This window comes from Bos grunniens, chromosome 6 (assembly GCF_055505025.1).
Source record: "Bos grunniens cultivar Pamir isolate PY7600 chromosome 6, Bosgru_T2T1.0, whole genome shotgun sequence".
NCBI classification, from domain to species: Eukaryota; Metazoa; Chordata; class Mammalia; order Artiodactyla; family Bovidae; genus Bos; species Bos grunniens.
In genome coordinates, this window is record NC_141170.1 from 3549052 (window position 1) to 3568148 (window position 19097).

At 50.2% G+C, this 19097-nt stretch overlaps 1 protein-coding gene across 10 annotated transcripts in view; it reads left to right on the forward strand.

Moving 5' to 3' along the window:
- Positions 1 to 19097, forward strand: part of AFAP1 (actin filament associated protein 1) — a 145029-nt gene that overhangs the window by 14645 nt on the left and 111287 nt on the right. For 2 of the 10 annotated variants that reach the window (XM_086407441.1, XM_086407445.1), the window contains exon 2: positions 14679 to 14878. The exons of the other annotated variants lie outside the window; for them this stretch is intronic. The gene's annotated coding sequence lies outside the window, so the exon portion shown is untranslated. The remainder of the gene's footprint in view (positions 1 to 14678; positions 14879 to 19097) is intronic. 10 annotated transcript variants of the gene reach the window in all.

Here is a 19097-nt window from a genome sequence, read left to right on the forward strand (position 1 = left end):
ACAGCGGCCACCTGACCTGCTCGTGGAAGGAGGGAGGGGCCCTGTGGGGAGCAGAGGGAGGGGTCTCTGGACAATGCACACGACTCTGATGTTCCTGCAGCCCAGTCCGAGGCCCAGTTCTTGCAGAGATGCTTCCCAGAGAAACGTGATTTTGATTTTGGCTCACCTGAGACTGAAAGCGAAAGTCGCTGAGTTGTGTCCGACTCTCTGCGACCACATGGACTATGCAGTCCGTGGAATTCTCCAGGCCAGAATACTGGAGTGGGTAGCCTTTCCCTTCTCCAGGGCATCTTCCCAACCCAGGGATCAAACCCAGGTCTCCCGCATTGCAGGCGGGTTCTTCACCAGCTGAGCCACCAGGGAAGCCCAGGAAACCTGAGCCTGAGTGGCCTTTAGTGTAAACCAGCCTGAGTCGCGGCCTTGAAGGCTAGTGCTGCTGCCCCTCTAGCTGGCCTGCTGCCACCCCCTAACGCCCGTGGGGGCGCCACAGGGACTGGAGTACTGAGCCTGCAAGTGGCTCAGTGGGCGTCTCGTAGCGTGTGGACTTGATGCTGGTTGTGATGGATCAGACTTTCGCGCTCTTTCCCACTTGAAGAAGGTTTTCCCGTGTCCTGGGTTTTGCTCCGAGGCTGCAGGGTCCGAGCAGGGCCTGGCAGTTTGCTGGGTGACACACATGTGGAGTGCTCAGTTGCTCTCAGTCATGTCCGACTCTGCGACTCCAGGGACTGCAGCCCGCCAGGCTCCTCTGTCCATGGGATTCTCCAGGGAAGAGTACTGGAGTGGGTTGCCATTTCCTCCTCCAGGGGATCTTCCAGACCAGGGGTTGAACCTGGGTCTCCCTCATTACAGGCGAATTCTTTACTGCTGAGCCACCAGGGGAGCCCGTGCTGTACGTGTGCAAGCAGAGAGCTTTGGACAGGGTGGCAAGAGGCAGTGCCGAGTGCCGTGGGGTCATTGCTTGTAAACGTTCCTGCAACAGCGGCATCAGACTGACAGAGCAGCAGGGCTTTCTGCTCTGTGCTTCCCTGCTCTTTTGCCAAGTTTTATTTGGGTGTCTCCCATATAGAAGGCATGACTTCAGCTTTTGTTACCAAGTAGTAATAGCAGTTGGTACCTCCTCTGTGGGTCACTTTTTGTTCTGCGGTTTCTTTAAGGAAAGTGTAACTCTCCTGCCCAAATCACCTGCCTGATTCAAGGTGTTCCTGATTTCTGAGCACCTTGGGAGGTGTGTTCTGGGGGAGGAAGCATTCCTGTCTGTTTGGTGGTCTCTGGTGATGGTCCAGGTCAACAGGGTCTGTAATGTGTTGTCTGAAACCCCTGCCCACCCTCTGCCTCCCCTTCCTTCTCTGTCCTTCTCCCTGGACAGAAAATAAAATATTTTCTATTAAAAATTGAGCAACTATTTTGGTTTCCTTCATTTGCTCTTCTTTGCTAATTGCATGTTGAGTGAGCCCAAGGAAATGAGCAAGATTTTACTTCCCTTCAATGATGATAACAGCTACTCTTAACTGAGAGCTGAACAGTGTGCCGGGCATTGAGAAGTGGCTTTTAATCCTCACACTCAGCCAGCTGGGATAGATGGTGCTCACCCCCAGTTAATTGGGACGGGGATTAGCTCAGAGAGCTTGAGGCACCCTCCCAAAGTCACACAGCCAGAAAGTGCAAAGCAGAATCAAACACAGGTTGTTTGTGTAGACGGATGGTCTGATTCCAAAATGGGCTTATAACTCCTGGAGGCCATAGAGCTGAACTTAGGTCGGAATGGCCCTGACGTAGTTGCCTTTATGTATCTTTATTATTGACAGATATTTACTTAAAGTAAACTTCCTTGCCTTCAATAAATATGGAGTATTTGAAAGCTTATATTTCAGTCTTGCATTTTATACTTTAGGTTTGCCGTTGATACACATATTATTATTCAGTCACAGGGCTTTATAGTGATGACCTTTTCCCCGACATCTGCTAAGTCGCTTCAGTCATGTCCAACTGAGCAATCCTATGGACTGTAGCCCACCAGGGTCCTCTGTCCACGGGATTCTCTAGGCAAGCATCCTGGAGTGGGTTGCCATTTCCTCCTCCACGGGGTATCCCAGACCCAGGGATCTAAGCCACATGTCTTCTATCTCCTGCATAGGCAGGCAAGCTCTTTACCTCTAGCATAGCACCACCTGGGAAACCCAATGGGAAATGAGTCCCTAATTGATAGACACACATGCTAATTGTTTTAATTGTGACACATTTTTAGCTGTTGCTTCGGCTTTGCTTGTGATACTCATGTCAACGGGATCTGCTGTCATAGGTAGAAATCAGAATATTAAGGAAAGAATACTTACGGTTTCCAAACTTTCAAACTGGACATTTTACGTTGTTCAGCATATAATTAGAATTAAAGCTTTACAAAAGAATACTTACTGTAATATAGATGATGAACCAGCATGATTTTTAATTTCATTAAACATGGAGCTGGTTGCCTGGAGCAATTAGACATCCACAGGCCAGGGGAAAAAAAAATGAACTTTGATCTCAGCCTCACACCTTATACAAAAATTAGCTCAAAATGGACCATGGACTTAAATGTAAAATGTAAAACTATTAAACTCTGAGGAAAAAAGAAACAAAACAGAAAATCTTTAAGGTTTGTGCTCGCTTGCTCAGTCATGTCCGACTCTTTGTGACTCCATGGACTGTAGCCCACTGGGCTTCCCTGTCCATGGGATTTCCCAGGCAATAATCCTGAAGGAAATCAGCCCTGAATATTCATTGGAAGGACTGATACTGAAGCTGAAGCTCCAATACATTAGCCACCTGATGCGAAGAACTGACTCATTGGAAAAGACGCTGATGCTGGGAAAGATTGAAGGCGGGAGAAGGGGATGACAGAGGATAAGATGTTTGGATGGCATCACCAACTCGATGGACATGTGTTTGAGCAAACTCCGAGAGATAGCAAAGGACAGGGAAGCCTGGCGTGCTGCAGTCCATGGGGTCACAAAGAGTTGGACATAACTGAGTGAGCTGAACTAAATACTGGAGGGTTGCCATTTCCTCTTCCAGGGGATCTTCCCAGCCCAAAGATCGAACCCAAGTTTCCTGCGTCTCCTGCATTGGCAGGTGGGTTCTTTACCACTGTGCCACCTGGGAAGCCCTGTAAGGTTTAGGGCTAAGCAAAACATTCTTATTTGGACTTGACCCTGAAAGCACAATCCAGAAAAGGAAAACCGGATACATTGGACTTCATCAGGATTGAAACTTTTGCTTTGCTGAAGATTCTACCAGTGGGAAAAGGGAAGGGTGTGGGAGAGAAAAGGGAAGGGTGGGAACTGAGAGGGGCAAACTACTCTTACATAAAAAAATCATAAAATAAGCTACAAGGATATATTGTAGAGCACAGAAAATACAGCCAGTGTTTGGTGATAGCTTGAAATGGAGCACAGTTACACAACATTGAATCACTATGTTGTATATCTGAAAACTAATTTAATACTGTAAATCAACTATCCTTTAATAAAAATAAACCAGTTAATCAAACATGCCATCTTCCTGTGTAGAGGGAAAAACAAAAGACTGTGTTAAGAGGTTGAAAAGACAAGCTACGGACCAGGAGAAAATGTTTACAAACCACGTATGTGATAAAGGACTAGTATTTAGAATATATATATTAAAAAAGAATTCTCAAAATTCAGCAGTAACATAAACAAGTCTAAATAGAAAAGATGAAGAGACATTTCATTAAAGAGGATGCATGGATGAGAAGTAAGCACATGAAAATACCTTGAACATCATTAACCATCGGGGAAATGCTGGTTAAGATTGCAGTGAGGTATTACTGCACACCTCCAGGAACTGGCTAAAATAAAAAATTGACCCCACCAAATGCTGATGAGGATTCAGAAAATCTGGGTCCTCCATGGCTGATGGGAACATAAAGTAGTGTAACCAGTCTGGAGAACAGTTCGGCAGTTTCTTAAAAGAAAAAAGCACAAAACACATGTCGGATAGTTAGGGAGTTTGGATGGACAGGTACTCACTGCTATATGTAAAATGGATAACCAACAGGGACCTACTGTATAACACAGGGAGATCCGCTCAATAATCTGTAACAACATAAATGGGAAAAGGAATGGAAAAAGAAACTGAAAAAGAGTAGACACATGTCTGTGTAAGTGAATCGCTTTACTGCGCACCTGAAACCAACACAGCATTGGTGATCAATTCTCCTCCAATATTAAAAAAAGATTGGTGATCAACTCTCCTCCAATATTAAAAAAAGAAAACTAAAATCTAAACACGCAACTGCCGCGGGACTCAGCACTTACACTTTGGGGCCGATTTATCCAGAGACGAGGACTTAGGTTCACACAGAAACCTGAGCGTGAATGTTCGCGGCAACTTTGTTCATAATCCCCAGAAATTGGAGACAAGCCAGATGTTTTCAGGGGCTGAGTAGGTTTAAGGGATATGGTACATCCAATCCCATGGAACATAATTCTGCAGTAAAAATAAATGAATTAATATATATAACAACCTGTGTGAATCTCCAGAGAATTGTTTTTCGTTCAGTTGCTAAGTCGTGTCTGACTCTTTGAGACCCCATGGACGTAGCACGCCAGGCTCCTCTGTCCTCCACTATCTTCTGGAGTTTGTTCAAACTCAGGGCCATTCAGTCGGTGATACTATCCAACCATCTCATCCTCTGCCACCCGCTTCTTTTGCCTTCAGTCTTTCCCAGCACTGGGGTCTGTCCTGTGAGTCGGCCCTTCACATCAGGTGGCCAAAGTATTGGAGCTTCAGCTTTAGCAACAGTCCTTCTAGTGAATATTTAGGATTGATTTCCTTTAGGATTGACTGCTTTGATCTCCTTGCTGTCCAGAGAATTATACTGAGTGAAAAAGAAAGCCAACTCCCAAAGTTTACACAGTGTGTGAGTCCATTTATGTAGCAATCTTGAAATTACAGAATTGTATAAATGGTGAGCAAATTAGTGGGCTAGAGGTTAAGAAGGGAGGAGGAGGCGGGCAGGGAGGAGAGTGATTATCAAAGGGCGATGTGAGGAATCCTTGTGGTGCTGGAACTGGCCTGTATTTTGACTGTTTTGATGCCAGCATCCTGGTGTGAGGTTGTACTATGCTTTTGTAAGATGTTACCACTGGGAGAAATTAGGTAAAGAATATATGGAATTAGGGGCTTCCCTGGTGGCTCAGATGGTAAAGAATCTGCCTGCAATGCAGGAGACCTAGGTTTGATTTCTGGGTTGGGACGATTCCCTGGAGTAGGGAATGGCAACCCATTCCAGTATTCTTGCCTGGAGATTTCCATGGACAGAGGAGCCTGGCAGGCTACAGCCCACAGGGTTGTAAGAGTCAGACACGACTTAGCAACTAACACTTTATATGGGGTTAGGGATTTCCCTCTTGGTCCAGTGGTGAAGACTCTGTGTTCCAGTGCAGGGGACCGGGGTTCGATCCCTGATTGGGGAGCTAGATCCCACACGCCAAAACTCAGATCTCGTGGGCCACAGCTAAGACCTGATGCAGCCAAATAAATATTTTTTAAAAGATCATGTGGGATTATATATGTTTGTTTAACTGAATCGCTTTGCTGTACACATGAGACTAACACATAAATATTATGAGTCAACTATGCTCTAATATAAAATAAAGATTAGAAAAGAGTATGTGGGATTTCTTCTTTCTTATAATTACATGTAAGTGTACAGTTACTTCAAAGTAAAAAAGTTTAATAAAAATATGCTGGTTGCTAAGCATTCAGTTGATTGTTATTTGCTGGAGAACTCTTCTAGAGGAATTTAAGACCTTCTGGCTTTTCGAGAATCTTTATGATTCTTCTGAGATTTTACATGCCCATTATAGAGAAATCAAACAATGCAGAAAAGTACACATGTGAATGTTTTTAAAAAACACACCCTAATCCCATTCTTCGGAGATCACCATCAACTTGAAGGTGAAAGTCGCTCAGTCATGTCTGACTGTTTACGACCCCTGGACCATACAGTCCATGGAATTCTCCAGGTAGTGTACTGAAGTGGATGGCTGTTCCCTTCTCCGGGGGATCTTCCCAACCCCAGAATCGAACCCGGGTCTCCCACACTGCAGGTGGATTCTTTACCAGCTGAGCCACAAGGGAAGCCCAAGAATTCTGGAGTGGGTAGCCTATCCCTTCTCCAGGGTATCTTTCCAACCTGCTGCCGTGACAGTCTTCAGGAGGAAATACTGCAAGTATTTCCTTCACACACATTCAGTTTGCTTTCCCTCTGAAGACTGCCATGGCAGTGCATACCCTCATTTTGATATCAGAAAGCCAAAGCTCAGAGAATTTGGGTGACTTGATCACGGGCGCACACTGGATTAATGGCAGAGTTGGCTCCTCAGTGTTAAGACCCTTCCTAATACCTTGCCCGGGCCAGCCCTGCCCTTCTCCTTGTCCCTTGGAGCAGCGGTTCTCCAAGTGTGGTGGTCCTCCAGCCAGCACGCCTCTGTCACTTGGGAGCTTGTTACAAATGCAAATTATCATGCCCCCACCTCTGGAATCAGCATTTTTCTTTTTTGCCTTGCTGCGTGGCATGTGGGATCTTAGTTCCCCTACGAGGGATTGAACCTGCAGCCCCTGCGTTGGAAGCTTGGCATCTTAACCACTGGGCCACCAGGGCAGTCCCTTGAAGTCATAGTTTCTGTTTTGCTGAGGCCTCTGAATGGTTCTGAGGTTCTGCAGGACTGAAGGTGCTTTGCCTTGACAGTGGTGTTTGAACAGCAGGTTGGTGCGCATTAAGCAGACATGTGAATGACCTCTCACCACGGCTTCTGCTGCTCCTTCCCTGCACTACTTCTGCTGAGATTCATGCATCGTCTGGTCGTTTGTCTCCCCCATTCAGTTCTGAGCTCCCTGCTGTGTGAGCTCCCGGGGCTCTGCAGGGCTCTCCAGCTCCTATGTCCAGGCACTCAGAGTCACTGACTAAATAAAAGAGCTGGTGAACTTGACATTGGGTTGATCGCTCAGTTTCTGTCCCAGCCCCTGGTGTCTGGATGGTCGCTTCTGCTGAGTTCACTCCTTGCTTTTCTTCCCTCCTCCCTTCCACAGTTTCAGGGGTCTAGTCTGCTCTGTGCTGGACTTTGGAAATAAAAAGTGATCGAGTGGGTTGCTCTGTTTAAAGTGGATAACCTACAAGGACCTACTGTACACCCCATGGACTCTGCTCAGTGTTAGGTGGCAGCCTGGGAGGGAAGGGGTCCGGGGGAGGATGGATACGTATGCATATATGGTTGAGTCCCTTCGCTGCTCACCTGAAACTGTCAACATTTGTTTCTTAATTGGCTTATACCCCAACACAAGATATAAAACTGGTTGAATGTTAAAAAATGACTATGTCCCTCAACTGGAGTTGCTTCTGCAGCTCAAGTCCAATCTCCCCGTCTCTCTTCCAGATCCGACTCCCCTGCCCGGTTTGTTTTTACTGAGTTAATGCATCCTTACTCATTCGTTGCTCAGACTAGACCCCTCCAGGGTTCTGACTCTCCTTTCACCTCTGGGTCTAATTAGACCTCATTGTACATTTCTTGCATGTGCATTTTTTTCTCTCTCTAGTCTCGCTGTTTTGGCTCTGGGCTAGAAACTCACTGTATTGCATTTGAATCGTTGTAATAAACATTGAATACTTTCTGTACTTCATTTTCCGCATCGCCCCTAGGATGATCTTTCCAAAACACAAATGAATTCTGTTCACCTATGCATCCGGCTCAGCAAGAGTGCACGTTTGGTTAGAAATGTTATTACCTATTTTGGGGCATCCCAAGGACTCTAGGGAGACAAACCTGCTCATCTGTAAGACCAGGGAGGGATCCTGGGAGGGCCCACGTGGGATGCTGGCAGCACCGCTGATGCTAGCGGCAGGAGGCCTCTCGTCGCAGTTCTGATATGTGCTGGATGTCGCTGGAGAAGTTCCTCCTCCGTGTCTCTGCGTTTTGGTTTCATTCTCCCAAGAGAGGGGTGTGATGAAACCTCCTGGCCGATCACACACAGGGCTGCAGGGAGGAGCACATGAGACGCGTGGAGGCAAAGCTCTGCAGTCTGTTAAGGCGTTTACATGCTGTGGGGGTGAGGTGGTATAAACAGCGTTTCTGGAATAATTTAAAGCCCGGTCGTAGGTCTGCCTCAGGACGCCAGCGGGTCCTTGTGTGTGGTGGTACCTGTGACACGGGGCACCGCCCACTGCCACCTAGCACAGCACTAGGGTCTCTCTGTTGCGGAGGCACAGCTGCCCGGGGATGTCCCTCCCCCACCCGCAGCCTGGAAAGGAGGCTCTTTCCTGCCTGTATTTGTTGGCACCAGCTCAGCGCCTTAGGGACCGAACGCGCAGGGGGAGCCGTGAAGAGAGCTCACCGCCCACTCGGCAGTCCGCCTGCGGCCCACGGTCGGGAAGGACCGGGGGACCGGGCAGGCAGTCACTTCCTGGTAACTTGCCAAAGCCTTTCTCAACCCATCTGCTCACAGAAGTGACCCGCATGAAAAGTAAAAGATCTGCTGGAGACAGATGGACTGGATTAGTCCGGTACATTTATGGCTTTTGCGGCCTCAGAACAGCCCGTGACAGAGCTGCCAGGATCTGATAGCTTTCTGGGGAGTGCTGGGTCAGCCAAGGGCTGGAGAGGGCGGGGGGGCCGTCCACGCCCTGCGGCTCTGGCCTGGCCCTGGTCCCTGGAAAACGATGCCTAGGAGGGGTCTCTCAAGTCCATTTGTTAACCTCCTTAGGCTGTGGTGACTTTCGTCTGTAGCAGCCACCCACAGCAAAGGACTTGTCTGAGGGTTAGCCAAGGCAGTGTGGTAACATGTGGACGTGGAGAAGGCCTGAAGGAGACGGGCTGGAACTGGGGGCAGTGAGGAGCGTTAGGCACACGGAAAGCACGCCGGGCGTCTGAGGGACGGATGAATGACTGAACGCAGGATGATAACCCCTCCGCTCTCGGGTCAGGACTCAGAGCACGCGCGTCCTGCTGACCCCGGCTACCAAGTAGCCTGGTTGCTTATTCTCTGCTTTCACTTGTGACGGCCTAAGAATGGGCAAAGTCCTTTGGTTATTTTTCTGGTCAGTGGCAGAAATTCCTTTTTATCACTCCTAGGCTCTGGAGGTGACACCTCTCTTTTCATACTCGACCCTCTCGTTCAGCTGGTGGCCACCCTGAGACCAGACAGGATAATGGATGTCCCTAAGGTGACGCTGCTCATTGGCCCCAGGGCCAGGACTAGGGCTTAGGTGTCCCTGATAGCTCAGCCGATGCTGGGAAGGTTGAGGGCAGGAGGAGAAGGGGACAACGGAGGATGAGATGGTTGGATGGCATCACCGACTCAGTGGATGTGAGTTTGAGCAAGCTCCTGGAGTTGGTGATGGACAGGGAGGCCTGGCGTGCTACGGTCCATGGGGTCGCAGAGTTGGACATCACTGAGCGACTGAACTGAACTGAACTGATAGCTCAGTTGGTAAAGAATCTGTCTGCAATGCAGGAGATTCCTGGGTTGGGAAGATGTGCTGGAGAAGGGATAGGCTATCCACTCCACTATTCTTGGGCTTCTCTTGTGGCTCAGCTGGTAAAGAAGTCTACAGTGCGGGAGACCTGGGTTTGATCCCTGGGTTGGGAAGATCCCCTGGAGAAGGGAAAGGCTACCCACTCCGGTATTCTGGCCTGGAGAGTTCCACAGACTGTATAGTCCATGGGGTCGCACAGAGTCAGACACGACTGAGCACCTTTCACTCACTAGGACTGGAGTCCTCAGTCCCTTGAGCCCCAGCGGCTCTTTTTTCTATATTGTGTGAGTTTTCTGTTCTCATCCTTGACAATGAGGTAAACCTAAGACGCCCTGTGCTCTTTAGAGGGGAGGGTGCACTTCCAGGATGGAAAATGGCCCAGACTTGAATTTGTCTTTCATGCAGCTTTCTCGTGGCTCGGAGTTGATCCCTGGCTACTGACAGGGAACATAAAGGAAGTTGTTTTGTGTGTAAACTTTCACCGGAGTCTTTTTTCACCTGGGAGTTTATTTGGTTTGGACTGGAATAAATCTCTGGCATTGGTTTCTTGATTCCAGAGGCACAGAGAACTGTACACTCTTTTCTAGGGCATTGAGCCAGACTTGTCTCACGCTGCCTCGTTCCCTCGTGCCTAGAGTTTCAGTGCGTGTTGGTGAACTGGCAGAAGTGTGTAAGGGCTGGGCTGTGGGCGACACCCTTCTCCTCCACTGGAGGATGTGTGCTCACTACACCCCTGCTGGAATAGAATCCCCGGGAATGGGCTTTGGCGTCTAGAGGCCCTTCAGGAGGCCAGGTGGTTATGGTAGACGGTGAGGTTGAGCGCTGGTGTCCAAGGTGAGGGGAGTCCCAGGTAATGCAAGCGTCTTCTGCTTTCATCAGCTTAGAAGGGTTTGGGGTACTTTTGGGGTGACTAAGAATATTGTGCAAATAGATGTGGAAATTACATGAATGCTGCATCCTGATGGCTCAGATGGTAAAGAATCCTTTTGCAATGCGGGAGACCCAGGTTTCATCCCCGGGTTGGGAAGATCCCATGGGGAAGGAAATGGCTACCCACTCCAATATTTTTGACTAGAGAATCCCATGGACGGAGGAGCCTGGCGGGCTACAGTCCCTGGGATCACAAAGAGTCAGATGTGGCTGAGCAACTAACGCTTTCACTGTTTTCAGTGTTCGCGTCCTGTTAGTATTTACCATGGGTATGTCCGTCAGCCCCTCAGTTATGCTGGGGGTCATCTACCCATCCTTCTTTCTCCTCGTGGGATAATGTGATGACAGCTGGTTACGCAGAGCCAGAGCCAAGTCTAGTCTGAGTGGCCTCGAACGACTTGGGGAGTCTAGTGCCGTGTCGGTATTTGTTGCTCTGCTGTCTGCTCCAGCTCTGTGCCCAGCAGCTGATAAACGTTACCTCTGAGCAAGGCGTGTAGAGTCAGGCTGCCTGGCTCTTGCTGACGAGCCATGAGATTTGGGGAAGCTTGTAAGACGTGTCTAAATTTCACTTTCAGACAGGAGCCTCTGTCATCTCACAGGAGGGTTTGAGGTTCAAGTGCAAACACATATAAGGTGCGCAGTTCAGCGCCCCTACCAGCACACGGCAAGTGTTCAGGAACGTTGCCAGCAACTAATCGCATCCCAGAGTTTTTCTTTCTTATTAGTTGTTTTTTTTAATTGTTTAGATTTTCAGTGTACGTATTCAAAGCTAATACATTTGTCAGAGATGGTTCATCCTTAGCCTTTGAACCCAAGGTTTCTTTAGCTCTAACTTGTGGAGTGAACTCAGGTATCAGCCCCGTGAGCACCTTGTTTCCAGTGAGTGTAGCCAAGGGATTTCACACCTGGAGCCCTCCTCTGAAAGCTGGTTTTAATATTTGCGTGATGGGTCCTGGAGCTCCATTTGCTTCTTTGGTTTCTTCCTGGACACTCCTCTGCGGTGAGTTCGGGCACCCGGGGATGGTTTCCTCGCGGCCTCATTAGTAGCCTTAGGGGATGTGAGCTCACGCTAGAGGGAGCGCTGAGGTGCTGTCATTTATGTGTTAGATGCTTCCTGGGGCCCCCTGTGCCTTTTCTTCTTAGCTGTCTCCCATCAAACTGATATTGTTTTCATCTGTTCCTTGTCTGTGCTCGGTCGCTCAGTCCTGTCCCACTCTTTGCAACCCCACGGACTGTAGCCCCCCAGCTCTTCTGTCCGTGGGATTTTCTGTGCAAGAATACTGGAGTGGGTCGCCATTTCCTCCTCCAGGGATCTTCCCAACCCAGGGATCGAATCCGCATCTCCGGTGTCTCCTGCCTTGACAGGTGGATTCTTTACCGCTGAGCCACCACGGCGTCCCCACCCTTTCCCCATTAGACTCGAAGTTCTGTTTGGACCAGGACTCTGGTTGTTGCTGTCAGTGCCACATCCTCCTCGCTTAGCAGTATCTAGCACCTAGGAAGTGCTCAGTAAGTGTTTAGCAAATGATAATAGAGCAGAGCGCAGGTAAATCCACACGGTAACATTGAGCTACATGGTATGAAATCTGCATTGACTCAACTCAGTACATCAGTTTTGTCGATGCCAGTTGAAAACGTTTTAGTAGCTAACGTAGTTTAGTAATCATTTATTGAGTGTTATATGGGCACTGGGGCTCAAAGGACAGTATCTGATCCCTGCCATCGTGGACAGCGGCCTGGTGGGGTGGATGGACACACGGCCTTGATAGAAGATGGTCAGTGTTAAGATAATGGGGCGTACACCGTGTGCCCTTGGAGCAGAGGGTAGCTGCTGCTGCTGCTGCTAAGTTGTTTCAGTCATGTCTGACTCTGTGCAGCCCCATAGACAGACGCCCACCAGGCTCCACTGTCCACAGGATTCTGCAGGCAAGAATACTGGAGTGGGTTGCCCTTTCCTTCTCCAAACAGAGAGTAGAGTTTGTGCTTTATTAACACAGGTTAAGAAGTCCAAAGGATTGAAGTCACTCGTTACGTACTCATGCTTGTATATGTGATAGGAAGCACCTCCCTTGGAGTCTGTGCTAAATAAACTCCCAAATGGCTTTAGTGTGGATTGCATGGCTTTTGCCCAGGCCTCATTTTCCTTTCCTTCATTAGGAAAAAAAAAACACAGGCTGGCTTTGCTGCAGGAGCTTGGACCAGAGCTCGGCGAGGAGGTTTTCGTTCCCTCTCTGTCACTAACCCTGACTATTTACTTCCTTTTCCTGGGTGCCACATCCCACAGCCGTACCAGGAGGGTTGGGCCAGGTGATGTCAAGGGCTCTTTGAGTTCTGACTCGGAGACTGACCATTTCAATCCGTCTTCCTCGGGAGCAGAGAAAGAACAAAGCAGTTTGGGAATCGTTTACCTGTGTTCCTGGGACTTTGCAGCCTGATTTTGGGGGAAGGCGGCTGTCAGTGAGCTCAGGGAGAGGCATCAGCCGATCGTCTGCTTGGTGCTCTGCGAGGGGCCCTCAGTGTATGTTAACTCCCTGGTGTGAGTTGAGGCAGCTGGGAGGAGGGAGCACCTCGAATGCCGAAGGTGGTGCTGAGCGCGGTGATGGGGAACCCCGGGGATGTCTTCCGAGAGTCCGTCTTCAGGATCCCACCCTGTATGGTGACTCTGCTTTCAGCACAGGAAGTGGAGGGTTTTCACTTGACATCCGGGTGCTCTTTCATCTTCGCTCCAGGAGTGAGCAGACGATAGTTGTCGAGTCTAGCGGCAGCAATTCCCTTCTCTGCTCAGCCCTGCTCTAAGTCTGGGTGACGTGAGACCCTTGGAGGAGATAAAACTGGGTCTTGCATATCCGCTTGCTTCTCTCTTGGAGAACTCGGAGGGAATGACATAGCGTGCACTGTGGGCGTCCGGCCTGAGACCCCAGCTGCAGGCCATGTTGCTTTCGGTGGGGGGGCGAAGGCGGGAGGAAAAGGCTGTCATCCTCTAACTCGATTTTACATGGTTGTTTTTAACGATAATCATGGTGCCTTAAGTTTATGTTTTGCTTCATAGTTCACTAGGAATTTTTAAATCCATTAGCTCATTTTATCCACTCAGCTGTTCTGTGAAAAAGGCAAGATCGTGCCTTCTGTTTTCCGATGACTTCACTGTGGCTCCCGGAAGCTGAGCGTCTTGACCAAGGTCATGGGTTGAGCTAGCAGCTGGGCTGGGAGTAGATCTCGGGCCTCTGGGGACCCTGTTCCTCCCTTGCTGACACGGTGGTGCTCAGGACACGTTCGGGGTAGCCTTCTCTGGACCCCTTACATCTGGGGAATTTCAGTTCATTTTGGAGCCTTGAGATGGCCTGTCCTCTGCCCCCTTTCTCCCCGAGGCGTGGGCATTCTTAAAATCCTAGGCTGACCTTGTGTATGTGTTTGGGGTGGTTTTGAACCTTCTGAATGGACTGTCCTCCAGGAGGGACCCCTGTGCCCACCTCCACACTCGTTAGAGCTTGACCTGAACATCCCTCTCGTTATGGGAATGGGGTGTGGTGTGTGCTGGGTGCGTTTTGTTTTGATTCAGGCTAGTGAGGGCCAGAGCTGAAGCCGATAATGCAGTCAGAGATCTGTCTTACAGGCATGGGGTAGATACGTGCCCTCCCACTTTGGGCACCCGAGGGCGTGGCCAGGCCACGTGCGTGGGTGTCGTCACGCGGTGCTGCTTGCTGTCTGGGTCACAGTCTGTGTGCGGTGCTGAGCCCGAGGTAGTGAGGCCGGCAGAGGTGGCAATCTGGAGAAGGACGTGTCAGTCACAGGAATTTTCACAGAAGACATGTGCAAAAGAAACCTTTTCAGAAGAGTGGGCCTGGGGTTTAATTTCAGCTCTGAGGACCACTGTGCGCCCAGAGGGCCTTGGGGTTTCCCTGTGACAGAGGACTTGATTCGATGCTGCGTGACCGTGTTCACTTTTCCCTGGACCTTTCTCCCGAATGGAGTGGGTTTTTCTCTCAGAGTCACACTGCCTCTCTGAGAAGTCTTAATGGTAATTCTGCGGGCTGATCTCCCGTTTGTTCAGCCCGAAGGACGACCTGCCAAGAACCATACTCACAGCTTTTCGGCTCTGGGAACTGGATTTGGGTTCCCGCTCTACTGCCCGAGGGAGAGGGTCACTTTTTGAGCTGAAAAATGACACGTGTCTTCATCCTGCTCCTTTCTCATTGCTGTTCCACGTCCCTAGGTGGGCATCTGCTCTCGCTTTTAGGCGCCGAGCGGGCTATGTGCGCAGACGGTGAGGAGTCAAGTGTCCTGGGTAATGTGCCGCTGGAGCCTGTTTTACCCCGCCCAGCTCTCGGAATTTGGATAAGTCACCTGGAGTCTTGGGGCCACCTTCCTTTTCTGTGATGCTTTCCTCGAAGGGTATTTGCAAGAGTCGATGAGGTAACCCTTGTCAAAGTGCTTTGTCCTTTTTTTAAAAAAAATTGAAGCATCAGATGACCTATCAGTTTCAGACATGAGCGTCGTGATTCAGTATGTTTACAGATGACACTTCACGAAAAGTTACCACAAGATAATGGCTCCAGCTCCCTCCCTGTGTGCTTCTCCATTCTGGAAGCTCTCAAGCCTGTGTGTGTTACTGAAGCAGATGGAGTTGGCTGGGTTCTGGGAACGTGGGTCTCAGGCCGGCCCTCCGTCCTGCTGACGGCAGTGCCCTCCTGGGCCCCGGCCAGGGTGCAGATGGCATGTGCTATGTGGCACGTGGCCAACTCTCTGCGACCCCGTGGTCTGTACCCGGCAGGCTCCTCTGTCCACGGGGCTCTTCAGGCAAGAATATGCAGTGGGCTGCCATGCCCTCCTCCAGGGGATCTTCCTGACCCAGGGATCAAAGCCACGTCTCCTGCATTGGCAGGCGGATGCTTTACCACTGAGCCACCGGGGAAGCCCTAAACACCTGCTTTCCTTCTGGGAGCCCTGGTTTGATGTGCCAGGCAGAGCGGGCCCGTGTGGCCAGCCCGCAGTCAGACCCCTGGCACTGGGTCTCCGCGGGCTTCCCGGGGTCGGGGGGGCGCGTCACATGTGTTGTCGCTGTGTGGCTCCACAGGGGGCTCCTGGGAGCTCGCGCCTGGTCTCCCCGGGTCTCGCCCTCTGCGCCCCGTGGCTTGCCCGAGCTGCCTTGTACCTTCCTGCTGTGATAAACCACAGCTCTGGGGGACGCCCCTGATGGGGCAGTGACTGAGACTCAACGCTTCCACGGGAAGGGGGCACCGGTTCCATCCCTGGTTGGAGACCTAAGGCCCCGCATGCTGCACAGCGTGACCAATTTAAGAGAACGAAACAAAAGCCCCGCAGCTCTTGCGTGTGTCCGTCTGCTGCCCTGTGAGTCCTCCCAGCTGACCATCGAGCCTGAGGGTGTTTGTGGGGACCCCTGACAAGAGGTCCTTTTCTAAGCTTTAGTAAGTATGTATATATTTTAAAAAACAAAATGGATATTGTATATTTTTGAGATCTCTTTTATTCAACAAATACCAGTGAGCATCTTTATCATATCACTAAAACATTCTTTCAGAATGTGATTTATAATTGTCTCAAATTGTGACTTAAAGGTTTATGCAACGTTAGAAAGGTGAAGTTTACAATTCACAGTGCCATTACAGGTCATGAAAACGCTTGTTTGTAGAGCTGGGTGTGCATCTCTGATTATTTTCCTGGAACATGGTTCTGGGAGTGAGAAGATGACAGGACGTGACCGCACGTGTGGTCTGATCCCTGAGCCACATTGTTCATCGCAAAGGTGGTCTCTGCCCACATCCTTGTGAGCAGTGCACAGGGGTGGCCCGCTTCTTGCATCCTCACTGATGCTGTGTGATCATTTGAAGCCGTGGCTTGTCGATCTGACACGTAAGACGGTGTGTTTTACTTTGCGTTTTTGAGCGTCAGCGAGGCTGAGTGGTTCGTCGCGCGTTTGTGGCTCCTTTTTCTGACTTGTCTGTGCGGACCTTTTGGACGGAGAGTGGTGGGCTCTTCCACCTCCCGCTCAGATATTTTCTGGCTCTTAGTCTGGGCTGTGGCGGGGATCTCCGAGATGGAAGGCCCTGCACCCACCCTCTGCTGTGTCTGCCACAGGCCTGCAGACCGCGGCCAGCGCTGAGGAAGTGGGCTCTGGTTATGATAGAAGGCACGGCACCTTCAGCACCTGACGTGAGCGTCGTCCGAGCCAATGGAGCAAGGACATGCAGGAAGCAGGGAGTACCCGAGGGCAAAGTGCAGGCTGTGGGTGCCTCGAGCTGCTGCCTCCTGTTCCTCACGTGTCCCCCGAGATCGGCCTTCTCGTGCGTCTGTCTGACAGCCCTCTGATTTGGCCTGTTGTCGTTTGCTGTCATCACGGCAGCAGTGGCTGAAGGCACAGCTTGGCTTAATCTGCACATTTGGGTGTTTGTGCTATTTATAAACAATTAGAACAGGCGTGGAAGCCTCTTTACCGCAAGCTGGCAAATGCAGCAAAACAGGGACCGTCTGTTACCCCGTCTGCGTGGGCGCGGGCACAAAGCAGTCACACAGACACACACATCTACCCATATTTAAATGTTCCTCATAAAAAAAAAAAATGGCATTCAGCCATCGGCCATATGGTGTAGAGACTTTGCCTTGAAATGCACAACTTGGGCTATAAGACACCTGAAATCCGAAGCCGTCTTAGAACCTTGCCCTAATGTGATGGGTCCCGTCCCTGCTCAGCAGACACACGCTTTCCCCACCGTTTTGAGGAGGGAAGGGTGGAGGGGAGGAGGGTGTCACCTTGCAAAGGCTTTGGTTTCAGTCTGTCTATCCCTCCCCCGGTGCCTGTTCCCTATGTATATTTCATGACATGAGCCTTCCCATGCGGTGGACACGTCCCTTCTCCTCTTTCCTGCTGCACTTTTTTTCTGGAGAATTTCTCACTCTCTAAGGTGTCGTTTGGTTTGTCTGTCTCCTCCTCCGCACCTCCGCCAAGGCCGAGATGACTGTCTCTTGCGTTCACTTGCTATGTCACCGGGGCCCAGCACGTGGATTAATCAATACTTGTTGAATGGATGGGCTGAAAACCCTGTTCTTCCTTCTGCCACATCATGACAAATGCTTTTGGCTAAAGCTCTCTGAAAGGGAATGGGGAGAGTGTCAGCAGGTTTGGTCATGCGGGTGGCTGCCAACAGCTTTTCACCCCAGCTCTTTCACCTGGAGGGAGGCGTGGGGCTGGAGTGCACTCACGGAGATGGGCCCTGCAGGAGATCAGCCTAGAGTCCCAGCTTCTCATGGAGGGATGTGGTGCTGCCGTGTGTGCTATGTGAAGAGCTGCTGGAGCCTAGAATCCCAGGCTGACAAATTCCTGGGCAGATAAGAGCAAAGCTCGGGGCACAAGAATGTGATTTGCCCAAGGTCACTCAGCTAGCATCACCGGGCCGTCCCAGGTGGCGCAGCGGTAAAGAATCTGCCTGCCAATGCATGAGATGCCAGAGATGTGGGTTCCATCCCTGGGTCGGGAAGATTCCTCTGGAGAAGGAAATGGCAACCCACTGCAGTATTCTTGCCTGGAGAATCCCATGGACAGAGGAGCCTGGTGGGCTACAGTCCATGGGGTCCCAGAGAGTCGGACACGACTGAACGCACGCACACACACACACACACACACACACACACACACACACCCAGGTAGAGCTGGGATCAGTACCTCTGCCTGTCTTCCCAGAGCCTGTTTAACTGCTCACCACACATCCTGTTTGCTGCTGAAGCCATCTGCCTCAACTCTGAATCTGTAACAGCAAGAGGGAGACCGTTCTCTGGTGTCACAGGCGCAGGGGAAAACAAGTAACCCAGCAGATAAAATGCTGTTCATAGTCCTGTGTCCCGAGAGCGTGGCCATTCTCCACAATGCTTTTATATTTCACAGCGCCTGAGTTTTCTCCTGAATTTTGTAAACCAAGTAAGACCAGAGAAGACGTTGGAAGAACAGTAACTTAGGGAAAAAAAAAAAAATCAATCAAACCAGAGAGTTACAGTTTCTCTTGTATATTCTCCATCCAGAACTTCAGGCTCCTGTGTCAGGTACGGCTCGGAGCTGGTGCGGAGTGGCTCTGTGTGGCCGGGCGTTATACACCATTTTAGAATAACAGACGCAGCCACGACCCCGCCCTCTAACAGCGGGCTTATTAATTTTGAATTTGAATGACGGGGGAGCAGATGGTGAGGTGGGTGTGGATTTAGGCATTTGGCCGTCTGTAGGGTTTGGGGTCTGAGACTGGCTGCCCCGCTCCCCCACCAGCAGCTGAGCTCCGTCTCACCTCTTCCTGGTCCAGAGGGGTTGATCCTGTAGCGGTTGGTCAGGTCAGGCTGCTGATTGTTTTGGAAGCATCAGAGTTTATTTGCACCACCCAGATTCTGAAGCTGAGCTGTCGAAAGGTTGTCTTCTCTGTTGTCCTTCAAATCTGGGTGATGTTTTTGTTTAATTACAGAAGCAAACACAAGCGGTCTTTCATCGTCCATCGTGTGTATTATTGATGTGAATGAGAGGTGAACCCTGCTGCAGAGGCCCTGGGACTTTGTTTACATGGAAGCGTGACACTTCTAGCACAAATTGGATTTTTCTAAATGATTACCCAGGCACGACCCTGCACACCAGAGACGA